Genomic DNA, 19,729 nt, shown 5'->3' on the forward strand with positions numbered 1-19,729 from the left:
GAGCCATATTTTGGTTCTTCTGTTATAACCGAAGGATCTGACTTGGCACTGTTTTGACAATGAATTTTACGCAAAATTTCCTATGAGATTCATCCCATTAAAAGTGGGCAGGTTGCCATGACCTGCTGGGTCCCTGATCTACTATCAAAGCTGGTGCATCCCTGAGCATTTCTTGTCCTTTTCTGACTTCGTTAAGGCTCTGATCAGGGTAGGAATACGCCCGCAGAACAGAGAATAGAGATTTTGGACCCCGTACCAAAACTGTGAGGCCCAGCTTTGCTAACATCTTAAATCCAATTCATCATTACAGTTGCAGCAAAAATAACAATTCTTACAGGTGCAAAATGGGTGTAATGGGAGTCAGGAGTATTCTACCAATATAAGAATGGTCACAGCTTTTTAAACAGTTGCAAACCACTGGAGAATTTAAGTACAGAAGCAGCAAGATACAAATGAGTTTGGCGGTTATTTGTACCCAGCAGAGAAGCTCTCTGCAAGAGTAAATAAGAAACTAGCTGTAGAATTTATTTTTCACTTTCTGGCTGAGGACAGTTACCTCATTTTCAGCAAACACAGAATTTACAGTGTTTTTCCTTGAGTGATAAAAACGTCTGTTCTGACATTTCTGCTACAAAAACAATCGGGAAGATATGTTGCCTTGACTTTGGGGAAATACAGGTAATTATTGCAACAAGATTTCTGAAGAGGGTTTCTGCATATACTTTAGAACTCAAGACATTTGCGCATAATTCATAATACATTTTTACCGTATTTCCCTTTTTGAAGAATGAGCCAATGATTTCAAAATGTCATAGCTCACCACTGGAATCTGTGCAAATAACACAGCCTTGCAGCTTCCTTGCGCACAAAAATAAACAAACCTACAACAAACAACTTCACCTTGCTATCTTAAAGGCTCTCCTTTGCTCCACATCCTTATTATTATTTCAGTTATTGTACTGTAACAAGTGTGGCGAGGACTTGTAGTTTTTGGAGGGCAATGTAACCTGTACTTCCTCCGGTGAACTCTGGTACGTGTGCCCGAGAAAGGAACACCGCGAGTGATGGAGCTGATCTGGCAATGCGGGAAGTGTCCTGCCATCTCAGACCTGCCTCGCACAAAGCTGCCTCCTCCTCCACGGAGTCCATCCGGTTTTGATGTACAGCTGTAACGCAAAATGCGTAGAGTCCTGAGGGCCTCTTTCCATTTTGTCCCGTGCAGCTGAAGCAACTTGAAATAAAATAGGGACCTTAACCTTTGAAAAACAGGAGAAATTTAGAGAGTTAGTTACATAAATGGAAATGACTTCTGGAAAAAAACAACTAAAAACGTGAAGGGAAGAGGTAGCTCTTTTAGTTTGTTTTGTTTGCTTACCTTCTTCCAAGCGTGCTAAGGGGAAAAAAAAAAGATAGACAGACAGAAAGATGCAGACGGAGATACAGAATGTACCCATTAAGTATCTGCGAGGAATGCTTTATCAGCTTGCTCGTCGGCTGCCGAGTTGTGCATTTGAGGGCATTAGATTCCCAAGAGCGGGGATCTATAGAGGATTCCTACCTTTGGAAAAGAACAAAAACACAGAATAAAAGCCTTAATCTTATAACCCCCAATCTAGCCAACTAAATCCCCAATTAGCAATTCAAACAGATTAATATAGTCCTTCCCTCCATTAAGCATACCCGACATCATGTGGTCGTGTATTTTAAAGTTACATTTTTCTTGTGTGCAGCTCTCTTTCTCACCAAAGTTGACAATTCCTTTCAGACCATCCTACTTTCCCATAGACTGGGAACGGACTCTTCCCCCCCCTCCCCTTTTTTTTTTTCTTTTAAGTGCAGTCAGTCTTTTTGATGCACTTTGGCAGAATCTCTTAAATTAATGCTCTCCTTTATTGTGCATGTCTCCAAATGTCTGTCCACCTTGCCGTTTCCACACTGCGGACTGTTTGAAGAGTTCGCACCGAGAGCCATGCAAAGAGTGGAAGTCGCGTAGTTCTCCTGCTTGCTGGAGATTTCATTCTTATTCCCATAAAACTCATGTGGGTTGTAACTTTAATGACTCTTTCTCCTCTTGCCTGAGGAGAAACTGAAGCAAGGGGCTGCCCCGGTTCAGAAGAAGCACTGCTGAAGCCTCCCTGAGCAAGGCAGGTTGGATCTTTCCCAGATTTCAGAGAGTAAAACAGTCAGTGCCAAATGCCTTCAGACATACCAAAAGTAGATTTCTAGAAAGTATGAATTACCTGCAACTCCCAGCGACCACTAGAGGTGGCCAGCAGTCTGTTGACTGACCCTACTGTCCTCCCACTTTTGCAACCCCATTGGGGAAGGTGTAGCAGAGGACCATGTATGTCCAAGGTCCTCTCCCATCCCTCACTCCACTGCACGTAAAATGGTGGGGGAAACGTTTTGATGCTTCTCTGCCTCCCCCCATCACCACCCTCTCATGCAATTTTCCTTCCTAAGTAAAGGTAAGTAAAAGCTGACCATTTTTTCTTATATTTTCTTAGGTCGACAATTTTAAAATCACCTCCTTTTCCATCAAACTGCTGTAGATTAGCAGCAGAGAGGCTTTGGGAGGAAAGTCAGTCTTGCAACAGAGCATGTCCATGGCCTCCCATAACCACCAGCTCTGTTATGCAATTGATTTTGGGAGCATTGAGGTTCTTGCCCATGCTACAAGATTTCCTTGCACACAGGTGCAATAAATCCTCAGCAAGGGTGAAGGTGCACAGGCTTTTTGTCCTCTTCCACGTGTCTGCTCTGCTTCAGACAGGTGACTCAGAGGGAGACTACTCGGTAAAAGTAAACTTGAAAGGTTTAAAACTCTTACAAAAATACAGTTGGTGCCAATGTTTCTTTCACATCTGGTCCTGCACTCCAGCAAAAAAAGCAAATAAGACATGGTTTCGTAGATAAACGTAGGCAGACAGCTCATATTTTATCAGTTCTTATCTTTGTGTCTTTGGAAATGAGTAGTGAAACTTGAAAGAAAGTTTAATAAAAGGAACACAGGCGTGAATATATGGAGTTTATTATAATGATCAGCATTCTGCATATTTCCAATCCATTCTGCATATGCCCGATCACAGGCAACATTTCACAAATACTTTGCTACACTATCTAACATTTTACATATACAGGTGTGCTTATACCGTATATAGACAACAATAGGGCCCAGCCTGACTTGTGAAGCAGAACAGGAATAACAAATACGCGGCTGCTTTACTTGGATACCAGGTGGAACAAAGCTTCCCTAAACATTTTTGATCAAAGGCACATTGCATCAAACAAACTTTTTGTCTGTATTTTAAAAGTTTAACTTGACTTTTCTATATTTTAAGTTTGCTTTAGTTTGTTTTTTCTTTTTTTTTTCATTTTACTTAGGGTTTAAAAATCTAATAGTCAAGAGAAGGTGGTTCTGCTTTAGAAAAATAATATTTTTAATATTTCTGAGAAAAAACTATATAAATTTTATCAGCTCTTGTCTTCAGCTTTAAGAGATTCATCAAGTAAAGAACTCCTGTTCTGGTTGAACTTGCCTTGAAGCTTTGCTGCCACATATCAGAATAGCCCATATTCTTTATTTTGTTTCATGTCTTATAGTCACTGGTGACTTTCTTAAAGCTCACTCTATTGAAATAAGGAGTTTGTTCCAAAATACCCATTTTCTCTTTCTATGGAAGTCTTTAGCCCTTAAGATTTAAGGATTAAGATGGGAAACGTGATCAGAATGTATCTCAAACACTTTGAAACTACGCAGCAAATAAAATTACCTGAATGGATGTTTGTTATATTTAAACCTTACCATTTGTTGGTAGCTTCACAGACTCAACGTTTTACATTGACCATACTGAAGTATCGAGAGCAAACTTTATGGAAAGTGGGTTGTATGGCTATAACAATAACAGATGGATGTGCATAAAGACGTGGAGTTCAGGGAGGGCCTCTGACCTTCTCACCATCCAGAAGACCAGGTGGTGAACAAAACAGATGGGAGAGGACAATAGAGAATAAGCAGATGTAAAGACTCCACATCTGATGAAATCCATGTCGCCGCAGCTCCTGGCCAGTCTGGTTCACTCATGGTCCCTTTTGATGTATGGATCAGCACTCCACAAACATGGACACGCAGGGCACAAAACCAGAGATGAGTTTGCAGTCTCAGCTGCACGTTGGGTGGAAGTATCACCTGGGGTAGATGGGCGCAGGCTGGCCCCGGGGGCATGAGCGGAGGGAGAGGGAAACTGAGTGGGGATTTCCAGAGCTGAGCTGGAGAAAACAGGCGAGAAGGAGGAAATGTTGGCTGAGCCAAGCCGTGTGGCATGGCTCCCAGAAAAGGAGTCAATATCACAGGGATCTGGAGGCATCAGAGGTGGTTTTCAACAGCTGGCTTTAACAGCTGGATCTACCTACTTTGCCAACTGTGAGACTGCACAGTAGCAGGGATGGGAGCAAATGATCTCCTGGCTATCCCAAACCCACACGGGCTGGCCAGGTGGGAATTGCAGACAGCTAGAGATTTTTAAATGGAAGCTAAATGCTTGCACAGAAGTCAAGCGCACGGACTAAGCTGACTGTGGGCAGAGAACCACATGCTGTACTGATACGGCCCATGAGTCATGGGCAACATTTTCACCAGTAGCAGAACATGACTTTTTTTAATAACTCCATTAATAGGCACCCTGCAAGATCAGGCACACACTTCTTCTTGCTCAGCCTATTTGCTCTTTGCAGTATTCTTCTTATGCCCAGTGAGCTCTTAATTTGCAGTCAAGTTAAAACCTGACCTGGTTCCTTCCACTGTCAAAAAAATAGCAATGATGTCCTCCGAATTCCTTGTTGCACAGAAGAGCCAAACCTCACCCATATGCTGGCAGGTTGCTCATTTTTGACAGCTAGTGGCTTGCAGCAAGCACGCTTTTCTACCGTCAGGAGCCAGGTTAGGCCCAACGCTGCTAACACTTGGTACTAGGCATAGACCTTACTCACAGAAGTCAACAGGCATAATTCATTGCAGGAAATACTACAGCTATTAGTGTTTTGCAAACCCTTTTTGCTCAGATACTGATAGAAAGTCTCAGGAGTTCTTATTTAAGAATATGTTTGAGGTTGTGTTTCACTCTCCTTTAGATGTAATGCCATATACAGTTTCATTTATCAAGGTTTAAGTTCATTCTTCCTGAGATATTTGTATTCTTCTAATGCCACTTCTACAATACAACCCACCATAACCTTCTTTGTGAACATATTTTAATAATAGAGTCAATAAAGACTTCAGTTGCAGATACCGAAAGTAACAAATGATAAAAGTCAGCAACATACACTTTGTAATTTAATGAAAAAGTATTTTAATGAATGACAGTATTAAGGGGAAAAGAGTGCTCATAATCCTATCGTAATATCTCTAACTATGTCTTCTAAACCAGCAGATTTATGTTTCAAGAGGCTCTGATGCACAAAAGGGGGGGAAGCTACCAACATCTATCAAAAGATAAAACACAAAGAACCTAATAAAAGAGCAAAACAGCAATGAAAACAGTAAAAATGACAACACCTTGGTGCACTAAAAGCTGTGTAAGTTACCAGAGGCTGCACTATATTATGGTAATAGTTTTACCAAAACATATGTAAATGTTTTGCACAAAATTATGTCATCTGCAATTTTTCCTCATCTCATTTTTCTCTACCCTGTCCTACTATGATGGATTTTATGTCCTAGCTATTTCCAGATCTTTCTAAAGCAGGGTTCATCACTCAAGGACACAGACATATACATAGATACAGAACCTGAGAAGTCTGCACGTTTTCACACGTGCAGTTGGATGCACGTGTGGATGGGAGGAGGACACAGAGGCTTTGCTAGCAGGCCCCACTCCAATGGAGACTGGGAGTCTGATAAATACAGAATATGGCTGGGCATAAACAGCAAAGAGATACAAAGCTTAAAGGAGCTAATTTGCATCCTCAAGCCATCACTTTCATTCTCCTTGTCTCCTATCTCTTTATGCAGGAATGTCTTCAGGATACAGGCCATCTGTTATAGGTTTGTATGGTGCTGTGTCCATTGGCCTTCTATTGGGGAATTCTTATTGCCCTTTGTTGTGCTCCGGGATCCTCATTGACCCCCCCGTCATGACCATGGGTATATACACCTCAGCTCTACATTAGCTGATAGATTCTTTGTCAGGAAAGCCCCAGTTCAGATGTGTTATTCCTGTCAGGGTCTGCTCCTGGCGTATGACATAGATACAAGCCTACCTACCCATTCAGCCTTGGGAATTGAAGCCATTCCCTGACATGGGTAATGAGGACAAGTATGATATGGAAAAGCTGCCCTTTGAGTGTAATGTTGGGGTTACAGAGTTAGAACTTCACCCCAGGACTCCCAGCCCTCAATAAACTAGGGAAGCTTTTCCTAGACTGTTTGCATGCCTCCTCTAAGAGTAAGCACAAACCCTTTGTCCAGCTCTAATCATGAGGTTTGGTAGGGTGACTGGGCCCATTTACTCAGGCAGAGGCTCCTAGGCAGTGCGAGGGCTATTTGTAGTCCACCTTTTTCAGAAAAAGTTGGTCTTTCAGACTGGAGAAATCTGCATCTCAGGGATGACGGAGCTTTCCCTTGAAGCTCCCATCCTTGCAGCAGTTTCTTTCTCTAGCCTGAGCATGCACCCCTTCTACGGTGGTCGATAGTCCTGGAGGGCTGGTGGTGCCCGACTCTTCCTTGGTCATCACCTCCAAGTTCTGTTTCAGCCCTGGTAGCACCTGCCCTGGATGTCCCCAGTGGTGCTGAGCAGGGCTGCGCATGTTCGCTTTGCCCATCAGCATCCTGGGGTGAGGGCAGCTCTCCGGAGGCTCCTGGTGCAGCCGGTTGAGCTCCATCAAAGGGCAGGACAAGCAACGCCTGCAGCCTCCCACCATGGCAGGGAGGCAATGCACAGGCACCCAGCCTCACACGCTTTTTACTTGTAAAAGTCACAGTCTGTTTTATTAGGCTTTTTCTTCCCATTTTCTCACCCCGTGGTTATAGCAGCCATGGATAAGACAGGACATTTAAGTATCAAGGTTATCATCCCTCCCACCTCCACCAAGAAACCTCCCACCCCTGCCTAGACACGCTTTCTGACATCTCAGAGCCCAGTATCCTCTTGATCCTTTGGCTAAACAACAGACCTTCAGTATCACTCAGGAAGCTGAGCCTTTGAACTCAAATCATGTATGTTTAAGGTGGGGAAAACCATATCTCTGTGTACGGAAAAAGAACAAGTTTTCTTTTTTTTCTTTCTTTTTTTTTTTTTTTCCTCAGCAGCAGTTTTAATGTCTGATTAAAATAGGAGGAAACAGAAAATCCTGGAAAATTTCAGGTTGGGTTACTTCTCTGCAGTAAGAGGAAGAATCCTAAAACAGAAAGGACGCCTGACTGTCATCAAATACTCCGCAGTTTTGGCTCAGAGCACTAGCAATCACAGAGCTGGTAACTTGGCTCTCCACGCTATTACATTTTAACTCCTGCACATGCAGCTTCTGAAGACAAAAACACATGTATGCACACACACAAACTAACAGTGACCTGATATCACCACCTTAATGAAATTACATACTTCATGTGAAGATTTTTGAACTGATTTTATTGCATTACTTGCCTTTTTTTTTTTCTCTAGCAGCAGACAATTGCTACTTCAAGAAGGATCCCTTTAAATATACTGAAGCACATTCAAAAGGCTGACAAGTTGTATTTGTGGTTTTCAAAGAAATGATTTTTGAGTAGAGCTACCTTTTTTGGCATAAAGTAATTGGAAAGTACCATAGATATCTCAATAAAACACATCAAAAGTAACTTTCTATAGCTTGTTTTGACATGTCCACTTGTGGGTTGTATCAACTTTAACTAAACATCAGTTTTTCCCTCCGTCAGTACAAGCCATTAAAAATATTCAACAGAAAAAGCAAATAGAAATAACTCAGTACTGTGTTTGCCTATTTTCAAATAAAAGGAGATACAGAAAGGAGTGGTCACTGCAGTTGAAAGTGCATTTTTCTGATTCATATATTTGCTGTAACTATTTGCATAGGATTTAAATGTCTAAGAGAAATACCCAACGATTTGAAAGAGAATGCTGCATTTGAAAAACCTGAAAATGCTAATCTGGTTTCATATTTACAAAGGTTTGTTTACTGGATGTGTGATCAATTCACCGAATGACAGAAAACTTTGGCAAATACAGTTTTGATGCCGAGACTCTTTGACCTGTTTATGGAGGAATAGAAACCTTATCTGCTCTAGAACCAATCCTAAAGGAGCACATTGTGCTGATTTCATTTGAGATCTTATCCTCTTGCTCTCTTTCCTTCTCTCTCTTTCTCTCCCACCCTCCCTTCTTATGAACGCTGAATGCTAAGTTATTTCCTTGTCAGGGTTGCTTATCAGGACTAGATTTACACTCGATATCATTTTGTAAACATGTAGCAAATGGTTTATACATTAAGAGAAAAAGGGAGCAGACAGTGTTTGCATCTGAAGAGGAAACAAATCTCAAGAAAATATATGGCTGTTAATTAATATTCTAATAAATAATAAATAAAAAATCATTCAATCACAGAACAAGTCTAGGAAACAGGCAACCAAATTAAGACTGAGAATAGGTCTGAACACTCTTTGTTTATCCTGCACACTCAGAGGCACTTTCTGTTCAGTGGTGCCATGCAGGTAAGTTAAATGTACTGTGGAGAATCTTTTCCTTAGGAAAAAAATAAAATGTCTCACACGTTTCAGTGCATGAGCATCCTGCCACTGCTGCAGCAATGTTTAAAATGACAATGATTGTCTTAAAAGAGAAAAGCCTGTCTAAGGCTTCCTTATGCCCGATCCAAGGTAACCGCATCATTTGCAAAGTCAGTAGGCAACTGGGTTAGGAGTTAGTCAATGAGAGAGATGGAGAGATAATCTGTACTGAGTGTTCTCGCGTGCTGCCTCTGACCCTTGTCGAGCAATGCGTGCATAGACGCACAGATTGTCCCAGGGACCTCAGTGCTGAAAGTTTCAGTGCTTAAGTATTCCTGTATCTTAAGTGCTTTCGCTGGAGAGAGACCCATGAGAGCCCAAAGCTTATTTCAGGGAAGCGGAAGTCTAAGGTTGGGCCAGCACCTACCATAAAGGCAGCAATAGCATCTTCTCTAGTGTGTGAAAATGAGAACCACAGATGTTTTCTGCAGGCTTAGATGACCCTAAATGAAGAATTCCAAATGGTCTGTTACAAAGAGATGAATCTGTAACACATTCCTACTGAATAACGCCCATATAACCCAAATAACCTGCAAAAACTTATTACTGAATAAAACACCTATAGTGTTACCTGTAAAAACTTATTACTGAATAAAACACCTATAGTGTTTTTCCATGACTAAATCCTAAAATGCATCACAAGCATTTTGTACTGCCATGATAAAGGTACGGGAACGTATTATATTGGATAAGGCTAAGTGCTAAATGTATCGCACATTAAGTTCTCTGCATTAAATGTCCATATTCCTGCTTTTCTTCTACAGTTCACGTGCATTAGTACCAGGCAGCAAGCTCCTCAACAGGCCGGCTGGTTTCCTCAACAGGAAACCATTTATACGTGCCCTTCTTCGGGGGCAGCATGCTGGGAAGCAATATTCTCCTGTCCTCTCTGCTTAACCTTAGTAATTCCCTCATGGGCTCAGGTTGTCTGAAGCCATCCAGAGCATCAGGTCCCCTCCCGTCATCCTCCGTGGACTTAGGGAAAACAAGCAAAAGTGCAATGATCTCACCTTGCCTTTCAGATGTGGCTGTCAATGGATGAGAGTGATCTAGGGCCAGGCTTGAGCCAATTCCTGCAGCTTTGGAGAAGAGATCTTCTTTGCTGTACAGCGCTGAAATCCTAATTCTCTCTAGGTGATGTGCTACAGACTGCCAGAAAGGGAAAATTAGATCTACTCTTCACCGCTCTTTTCTGATCTGTTTGGCTCTTCTCTCAACCTGCTCCCCACTTTCTCTCCTGCAACCTGCATCATTTCCTGATCCTTGTCATTACATCTCTGTTCTTTACTAATGTATTTCTATCTTTGTCCATTTTCTTCTGCCGCCTTCTCCTTTTCCCTTCTCTTTCCAGAGCTGTTCTTTCAGCCAAGCCTCATCCTGTGCTTCCTGTTGTGGAGTGAGCGATAGGAACCTGAGGATGAAATTCCCTCCCAGGGAAGATGCAGAAACACAGGGATCTCACAATCTGTTAAAAAGAAGTTGCAGCGATGCAAGATTTCCAGTGTCTTCTCCATTAAAACTCCCAAGACAATTCTACATGTGAGGCGGAAGGAAGGTAGCCATGACAACTGGAGGCTTAATAGTATCTGGTGCCTTCTGCTGATGAGCCTCTTATGGACCCCAGAGTGGAAACTAATGATGCCATCTCCAGGATGATGCATATCCTCCGCTATGACCTAATGGACTAGAAAAGAAAAGGGGCAAATCTGGCATAGAGAGCATTCTTTTGAATGCAAGCCAGAAAGTTAAGATACACCATTAATCATTAACAGAAAAGGAGATATCATGCCCTATTCAGGTCCCAGAGAGAAGCAGAGGTTGTGACCAGACCACCTAGACTAAATACATAACTCAGAATTTCTGTCTATCTCTGAGTTGACTGGACAAGGATCCAGGCTCTGCAGATTGGCAAGGCAGTCTGCCTCATCAGTCTCTTGAACATAGATGATGCTGAAGGTACCAATTCCAATGCCAAGTGTCATTGCATGTGATCTGAATACACACCTCCATGGCCCTTCATAAAGAGTGAATGAGATGTTTCAGAATGTGATCTATGGTGTGGTCATCTTAGAAGAAAAGCAATATGAAAATAGGAGGCCTAAAAGTGAGACAAACAACAGACCCCACCAGAGGGACACTGCTTCCTTCACACAGACTATGGAAAGAAAATGTGACTTTATGGTGGTGTCATTGTGGCTTCCCAGCCATTCCCCTCTTCCTTGCCAAACTCTGCCTTTGTGAGTCTGTAGTAACATTGTATTGGGAAGACTCCCAGACATGACCCTAGGAATTCAAGCGGTGCTTCTAGCCTGTTGTGGAATCCAGCCTGGCTGACCAGACTCCCAAGCAGCAGACACAGAGAAGGTGGGCTGAGGTTCCATGAGGCAAACCAAGGCAAGAAGCCAACTGCTCCTTAATATGATTGACTCCTACTAGTGGACCTTAGTCATTGAGCATGGAAAATAGACTAAGCAAGAGAAGAAACTTTATTTTTTAATAACTCAATTAAGTTGTGCATGATTTAAGACGCTTCTGACAAGAAATGCACTTAGGAGCTCTACTATTACATCACACCAAGCAGCAATGGGATAAAGGTTAAAGTACTTAGCTTCCAAAATAGTACAGAGCCAAGATCAATCAAGTGGGAACAAGTCCTGCCTAACATGTCTGCCTGTATTCTTCATAGTATAGTGGCACATAACGCAAAGTCAGATTCCCCTAGTTAATTCCAAGGGTAACACAGGCGCTGTGCCATCTAGTGCCCCTGGTAATTTCTGAGCCTTATACCATGGAGCCAGCTGAATCCACAGTCAATCAGTTATGATTTTAATTGCACTCTCAAACTGATTCAGGTAAGAACGTAGAAGATGTGTTCAGGACTCATCTAGTTTGCTGCTCTTTGTGAAAAATGTGGGGCAAGTTCTAACTAGCCCTTTGGTGCCTTATTCTTCATGAGGCTCTCACATTTCATAGATTTTATCTCCTGATATCTGGTCATTTCTTCGGGATTCTGAAGTCACCTGTCTATAGATTAAAATATCTGGACTCACTTTTCAGTGACATCTTCTGCTTCCCATTGAATTCATGCTTATGAAACAAACCTTCAGAAGGTCACGTTCAGTCTTCCTTCACACGGTTTTACAGGATCTTCTGTTGTGGTTAGTCATCTAAGGACAACCCTGCCATCTACACTTACACTAGCAAAGTGAGATGGATAGGGACAATTCCTGGGCCCTGAGGCCAACTAGCACTGCCCAGCTTGCTTTCTATGAAGGCAGAGCCTTACCTTCAAAGCAGGTGGCCACATTGAAACTGCCTATCGTGAATAACTGCTGGTCTGTTCGATCCAAACTATCCCTGTGCATTTTCTTGGTAAGAAGATTTTCTCACAGTAGGCACAGGTCAAACCCATACCAGGGACTAAACTGATAAATTAAATGTGACGGCCCTCCTGCCTGTCATGTGGCCTGTCTAGTTTACTAGCATAGGCATAGCCACAGGGTCAGAAAGGTATCCTGCTGCCTCCAGCAGCATTCAGCAGTGGATATTCAGGAAAGTGCTTAAGCAACAAAGTACAGTATGACGCTACCATGTCATCTAATCTCCAGTTCTGGCAATCAGTAGATAAAGTTCTCCATAAACCGGATTTGTACACGGATCATCATTTCTAATAGCCACCACTCTCCATTTTGTCTAATTTGGCATTTTTTCTAGCATTTTTGAACCGACAGCATTTCCACACTCCACCACATCCTGTAGCAACAGGTTAGTACTTTACTACTGTGCAAAAAAATTCTTCCTTTTTTAATTTTGAACCTGCTGCCATTATGAAAATAGTGAATCATCATCGTTTCCTCTTTAGGTTCTTCACAGCATTCATGGATGTTTAGATCTCTTATCATATCGTTTCTTTATCTTCTCTTGTCCAAATTAAAGGAACCTTGTCTATTCAGTCTCTGCTTGTATGCAAGTTGTTTCATTCCTCCAGTAATTCTTATTCCTCTTCTTATTATCTTAGAGAAGGAGTTACCAGAAGTTCATGCAGTACACAAGACACGCAAGGGTCATGGGTTTATAGAGTGGCAGAAAGATGTTCTTCATTTTTCTGTGATTTGTTCTGTTGTCTATATTGTTTGCTTGTCAAGACTAACAAAGGATGTTAAAATCAGCATAATTTAAAATGGAGTTTTCAGAAATGTTGAGGTAAATTGTGAACACAGCCTTCACTAACATTCAGCAAGTGCTGTGATCCTAAGATGCTCTTAAAAATTGCATTATTATGCACATTCACCCATCTTTTAAAGATTTCAGCCCTTGCTTTATTCTCTCAGCCAGTCAGATACTATTAGGTGTTACAAGAAGAGCCTTCTCCTAAAAAAGAAATGGGAAAACTCTTACAGACTTCATTAAGAGACAAACAAACCTACTTGACCTATTTTCACAGTCTTCAGATAGAAACACAGTGAGCTCTTTGCCCATATCTCTGCTCCCGTCTCCATGCTTTCTATTATCTTGGGATGACTCTGAAACCATGGGAGCACGGAGTGAATCTTGTCCAGCTGGCCCCAGTACATACTTTGGCTCAGAGAGACCCAGAAAGATAACAATGTCTTCAGCAAGTGTAAAAAGACTTCACCCTTACAAAGAATTTAGTACATTTTCGCACCCTGTTAATTAATTCAAGGAGAAAGTATTAGGCAGACTTGTGTAATTGTGCTGGTCCACTAATCTAAGGAATAGTATTTGTTTTGACTTGCGAGTAATATATGATACATTTTTTCATAATTATGAACTTCATCATAAGGATAGGCAAAGAGATTTTAATCTCAAGTTGATAAATTTTGCAGGGCTGGGTAACAGGTGGAGACATTTATCTCTGTACTAACTTGATCGTGTTTATGAACCAATTGACGAATCCCTCAGAGGAGTTCCAGGCCCGTCTTGTTACTTATTTATTAACCACAAGGATCCATGGGAATCCCAACTGCGTTTACAGTGCAACTTGATTATCCAAAGCCATAGCTGTCCACAATTCCCTCTCCCTCAAAATAGAGATTTATCCCTGCATGTCTATTAGTTACAATGAACACCATCTCAATGGTCAGAAGTCTCAATTATCCAAACAAATCCCTTATGACATTGGGATAATTGAGCTCAGACACTCTTGTGGATTGTTGAAATACCAACATTCCCATGTAATTTCTCATTAGGATTTAAGTGAGCTTAGATTATATCTTAGAAGTCCGTCTTTGATCATAGAGCTATAATGCAAACACACAGATGACATTATTCCCACACAATTAGTCATTTTCTTAAAGTGTATTTTAAATATTAAGGATGATATGTCTTCTTGTAAACTCTCCCCAGTTTACCCAGAGAACTTAACTGCTAAATCAGTACACCAGAAGACCAGGATGGTGACAATCTATTTTTTATCAGAAAAATGAGATACCGTAACACAGCGTAATTTAAAGCAAGCAATAGCTACTCTCAATGGAAACAGTAGCTTCCAAACAAATCATACAATTGTATTTCTGAAATTAGATGAGAAAATTAGTTTAGGATAATAATACATCAAGCTCGATGTGGCTAGAAGATCAGCTTTTGCCTCAGTGAACACAAATTGATAGTATAACCCCACTGAGAAAAGACCACCAAGGAAAAAAACATTTCATGAGGAACTGGACTGTCGCTGAGAGCTGGTGGGACAGTGCTACAGGCACAAAGTCTGGTGTTCAGGAGTGGAATTTGGCCTATGTCAAACACTGACAAAATGTCTAATCTGCACCTAAACCTGCTCTCTGCATGCGTGCACATCTTGGCCTTCGATGCAGTGTACAGCACAAGCAGAGGGACCCTGTGGCCAGGAGAAGAGTGGGGTTTGTTCGTGGAGTCCTGGAAAAGAAAGGTGTAGAGTGGAGGGTATGGGGCATGGGCACTGGTGGAAGACACACTTGTGGCTTTGGCCTCATTTGATAGCAACACTAGGGATGGTTTAGTCATACGGGTCAGGGCAGAGTTCTGCGCTCAGGGCAGGGATCTCAGCTTGGGAGCGAGGAGGAACAGGGGTGGATGGTGGGAGAAGAGGGGAGAGTGGGTGGGCAAGCTAGAGACAGGACCAAGGGCAGGTCAATAACATCAAAAGACATTACTTGGAGCATCACAGAAGTAAGCCCAGCATAATGTCTCAGTTCGTGACTCTTCCTTCCTTACTTTCCCCATAGGCTTTCCACCTGACTGCTGCCTCCCTAGAATTTTGCAACACTTTTGCAGCTAGACTGGGATAAGCTTGTAAAAACATTGCTATAATCAACAACATAGGAACACCTCCAAAAATTCTCTGCTCACTGGTTATTTTCAGGACGTGGCCAGTCACCCAGCATCAGCCAGTCCCTGAACACTGTATCAAACATTTTAAAGATTCTCCATGGACCTGAAGTCCTGAACCAGACGGGCACAGAAAGTGAAATTCCCAGGGCACTTGAGGAAGTGTTGGTGTGTATTTCAACTTGCAGAAGCTCCCAGTGGCAATGCCATTGCACACAACTCCCACCAGCAGACCGATGCATGCACGTGTTAACCAGCTGCTGTGGCTGCCTCCAGTTCATAGACGCTTACCAAAGATGTCTGGGGTCTGTCCATTTTGCAAACACCTGAACGGACTGGAAGATTGCTAGTGGTCGAAAGGGATAGAGACAGACTTCTTAAGCTCAATTCCCACCCACCCTGCTGCTCGAGCAGGGTGTGCCCCAACCGTGGTATTTCCTGAGGCTACTGAGCAGGCTGAAGGAGTACTCATTTTGCTCCTACCACTGCTCAACTTGCTCGGCTCTCTCCTCTAGCTGTTAGCAATGGTTAGGCATAAGCCTCTTCCCACAACAAGGAATATAAAATACCGCTGGAGCCGGTGTGTCTTGGTGAGAGTAGGCAGCCATGATAAGAGCACAGGGGTTGGTGAGAGGGCCCTGGATGAGGGTTTGAGCTCACACCATCCTGGGTTTGAAGGGTCTAAGGGGATGATTACAAAAGGGACTGCTCCTACTGCCAGCTAACCCTGCTTCAATGATTGCTCTACAGAGCGTTTTCTTCACCCTCATCAGTGGGAGTTGTCATTTCAGAGGCTGGTGAGTGGCAATACGGTATTGACTGGAGAGACCTGGGCCACGTGGCAAACATTCTCCTAGAAGAAAGAGGGAATATCCACTGTTACTTTTTTTTCTCATACAGATGTTTTCCATATGGAGAATCTATAACAGTTTTCCCCTGGAGCTGATCAAATTATCCTATAGGACATTTCCAGGAGGATGGCTGCTAGAAGAACCTGATCTTTTGGAAGTAAATGGCAGAGGGCAACGGAGGTTGCAAAGGAGGTGATAAACAATCCACCTTATATTGTAATCCCAAGACTGAAATTGGGAAAAAATCAAGCAGGAGGATTCTAGGCTGGGGAAACGAGTGACTGGGAAGCTCAGCGTGGATGAAGGCCTCTTGCCTTCAGTGGTTGATTATAACTTGTCTTTTAAGGAAAACAATTATATGGACTTGATATCTCTTTGGAAGCCTTCACCAGCACCAGCCTCTTCCCACTGGCTTTACGGGGACACGTACCTGCAGAAAGCAGTGTTAGCCACCTTCCAAAGGGGCCTTTCTCTCACCAATGTCATAAGGTGACCAGCTTAGACTAGATACCTTTTAGGTAGATGAATCTCATCCCAGGAGCCTCAATGTCAGGCACAGCTCTAGGTGAGGTGGCTACACCCAGCTGAATAGAACTCTGACTTTGCGTCTTTTTACGGAGCAAAGACAGGATCAAGAGGCGGGTGAGGCGATTAAGGCAGTGTGGGATTCTGCATGTTCTCTCAGCTGTTTCCATTCACTGAGCTCCTGGAGAGCCCCAGTGGAAAATGAAAGCTGCCTTTGCTCCTCCGCAGTATCCTCCAGGGAGGGCAGGAAAACACCTACCCTTCTTCACAGCAAATCGCCCCTCGGGCACAAGGCCTGGCTGTCACCGAGGGACGGGATTCACCTGCCGTCTTGGTACTTAAGATGCTCCTATATTTTTGAATCACCCAATTCTATCAAAGTTGTGGGGAGAAGCAAGAGGCTTAAAATAGCTAAAGCAGAAAATTCCCCGACTGTCAGGTTTATAATTCTTAAATCCATTCCAGGAAAGCTAGCTTTAGCCCTATTTCCTGATCACTCAGAAAAACTGAGACGATCAATTAAAGTTTTCCCATGCACCCTCTTGGACAGATGGTTGAACCATTTTAATTAAGTGTATGTATTGGACTGACAGAGTTGATGTATCTGACGTGACAGACATTTTCTGTGTTCATTTAGGTTTTTAATCTTTCACTCTCTTTAGTATGCCCAGAATTGTGCTGTTTGCACTGTGCTCTCAGAAGAATTATTCAGTACACAGTCGATCGCTTGGATTATTAGATTTTTATTGCTTGTTATTGTTGGTTTTGTCCACGATGAAAAGCTCCTTAATAGCAATTAGCTACCACTCTGGCTCTAATAATGAAAGGATATCATTTTGGAAGTCTCTGTTGGAAGAAGAAAGAAAGGGACAGATTTTTTAAGACATTTAGTTGTCTAGAGGGGCAAATAGCGGCCTATTGAGGCTTTCAAAAGCACCTAGGTGCTAAATACCTCAAATTTCAATGGAACTTAAAAGATGTTGAGCTGGTTACCTGCAGCTCTAGACACCTAACCACCTTGCAAGCCTGCCTCGCCACGGTGGCGGATACTCTCTTGGATTCCCATTTAAAATTAAATTAAATTAGCCAGGTGCTCTTGCTCCTAGGCGTTTTAAAATGAGTCACGTGCTTCTCTTTTCTTATATCCTTTTACATTTGGTGGCCTTGCACGAGGTGGACATTATGGTATATGGCACCAGTGGCCTTCAGATTGAGAACAGGATCCCGTGGCATATAGGGCTCCCCCTTACATGACTTGAAGGGTGGGAGCTGGGTAAGAGCATGTTCCTAACACACACAAATAGTCTCACAATACAGCTCTCTTCCTCAAGTGCATTGGTCCATAAGTTTGTTAAAATATAACCGGTCCATAATAATGTTATAATGCATATTTGGAAGCAGAGAATTGTCGGCATTTTTTCTTTCCTTCCCACCCAACGGGTATTTGTACAAATAATAGACATTGCTACAGTATGTCCAAGCCCTCTGACTTTACTGGGCTTCTTCACATGATTTTTTCAGTCCTGTTTTAATATTAATAGACATTAATAGGTAGATTTGGTATTAATAGAATCTAGTCTCTCTAGGTTTCAGCGAATATCAATCAAAAGCTGCAAAAGTACCATATACTGGAATATTGTAGCGGCTACAAATACTTTTCTTATTTCCGGTGCCTTTATCGGCTGACATGAATGATTGTTTTCACCTAAGATAAACTCCTGTACTTTTAGGTGTTTTACGGCAGAAAAAGCAGTGTCTCCTGCTGGTGGGAAAACCATACTGGAAAAGCGCTTCTACAGAGACCTGGTTGACGTGTTTGGTATAGAAAAGAAAAACAGTCTTTATCTTCAAGACTTTCCAAAATCATATAGCCAGGATCCCAGGATCCCTCAGTTCCAGGAAGTTTGACTGCCTAAATGGTCTTTGAGGAAAAGTAAGTAGAAATAGTAAAAAGAATGGATGTGGTCATACGCCTGACAGTTCTGGAAGGTATTATATTTGTGACCTAGCAGACAAGCAGAAAGAAAAGACTAAGGAAGAAGTCAGGTTGTTCTGCTCAGGGAATGCAAGAAGACCTGGGGTTTAAAAATAAATATATCCTCTCCTGGATAGGCAGAGTGAGTGAGAGAAAGCCCTAGGTATATTCATCTTTTAATAACATGTATGTATAGTCCAACCAGTGCATGTACAAACCCTGCACTCCTCCACACACTTCAAATACCTGCAGGCATAGATAAATACCTGGATAAGCACATACCTCTTTGCTTGCTTACATGGGAGATTTTGTTCACGCAGTAAAGGCTGAGCACTTCTTTTGCAAAACCTCATGCTACATCTGCATATGTGAGTATTCTGGGAAATTCAAAATAGCCACACGTCAAATGTCCCAATAACGTGCACTATGGAGGGCTTTTGGAGAGTAGACTAATGAATTTACCTAATCACTAACAATTGCTTTTGAGAGGTGGGGTAGAGAGGCAGAAAGTGGTGGGGGAAGGGAAGGCGAGAAGGAAAGAATATCACGCTGCTCTGCAAAAAACAGTGAAAAGCATGATCTTGGCAAACACTGATTAAAAAGCAGAGCACCGAGCAATCTGCATCTCTTTTCTAGCAACAAATCAGAAATGTTAATATTCTGTGCAGTATTACAGTGGGTGTGATACATTGCACTGTCAGATCCACGCACATGCGTTCGGTAAACAGATTCACTCTTTCTGACCAGAATCAGCAATAACACTTTTGATTTACTAAAAGGAGCATCTGATCTGATCTAAGAATATCAAAAGGAGCCAGTAGCTCAGACTGACATTATTACACAAGCAGTCACATTTTGATATTTAAGCTTGTACATTCCTTAAGCCTCAGTCGAATTTCTTGGCATTGTCAAAAAAAAAAAAAAAAAAAAGAGAAAAAAAAAAGAAAGAGAAAGAAAGAAAAAGCAAGCCATGCTCCTGATGAAAGCAGCTGTCATTCAGCACTAGGACTTGCCCTTCGAACAGCTGTACTTGATCTCAAAACTCTCACCTGCACAGCATGGTAGGCTGAATCAACTCCGCTCTTTGTCTCGCTACCTCAGATAAGCCTGTCATCAAAGTGAAGAGATAAAAAAGAGACAATCATAACTCTAATGTCATATTTGACAGAGGAAGCTGTTAGTCAAGTAGCTTTAAACTGTTTCTCCTCTGCATGTATCGAGTGACGTCCTGGCACAGCGACAAGAACTTATCACGGTACTTTTTATATGAGA

Source organism: Rissa tridactyla, chromosome 2 (genome assembly GCF_028500815.1).
Source record: "Rissa tridactyla isolate bRisTri1 chromosome 2, bRisTri1.patW.cur.20221130, whole genome shotgun sequence".
NCBI lineage: Eukaryota > Metazoa > Chordata > Aves > Charadriiformes > Laridae > Rissa > Rissa tridactyla.